A 598-nucleotide genomic window follows, 5' to 3' on the forward strand; every position below is an offset into this window, starting at 1 on the left:
TGATTCTCCTTTTCCCCCCACTGAATCCTGCTCCGCCCTCCCCACCCTGTCCCCAGCTTTGTTGTCCATGTCCATTGTTCATGCACACATGCATATAAGTTCTGTGGTTTATCTCTTCCCTCCCTGCCCCTCTTGTGAGGTTTGTCAGTCTGTACCCTACTTCTATGTGTCTGGGTCTATTTTGTTCATCAGTTTGTTTTGTTCATTATATTCTGCAAATAAGTGAGATAAAAATATGGAAGGCTTCATAAATTTGTATGCCATCCTTGCGCAGGGGCCATGCTAATCTTCCCTGTATCATTCCAATTTTAGTATATGTGCTGCCAAAGCGAGCATAATATTATTTATTATATTTCCTATGCCATAATTTATAATCCTGTGACTAATTTTATAACTGACAACTTGTAATTCTTAATCTCTTCATCTTTTTTAGCCATATCCTCAGTTAACTCTCATCTAGCAACCATTAATTTGTTCTCTGTATCTATTAATTTGTTTCTATTTGTTTTGTTTGTTCACTTATTTTGTTTTGGATTTCCACATATGAGTGAAATCAAATGGTATTTGTCTTTCTCTGCCTGACTTATTTTGCTTAGCT

At 36.8% G+C, this 598-nt stretch overlaps 1 non-coding gene across 1 annotated transcript; it reads right to left on the reverse strand.

Annotated features, from left to right (window-relative positions):
• Positions 1 to 229: 229 nt before the first annotated feature.
• LOC118636737 lies at positions 230 to 336 on the reverse strand. Its single transcript, XR_004960723.1, has one exon. It is a non-coding gene; the product is annotated as a U6 spliceosomal RNA (small nuclear RNA).
• Between the last annotated feature and the right edge of the window lie 262 nt (positions 337 to 598).

Source organism: Molossus molossus, unplaced genomic scaffold (assembly GCF_014108415.1).
Source record: "Molossus molossus isolate mMolMol1 unplaced genomic scaffold, mMolMol1.p scaffold_m16_p_2, whole genome shotgun sequence".
In the NCBI taxonomy this organism is placed as follows: Eukaryota; Metazoa; Chordata; class Mammalia; order Chiroptera; family Molossidae; genus Molossus; species Molossus molossus.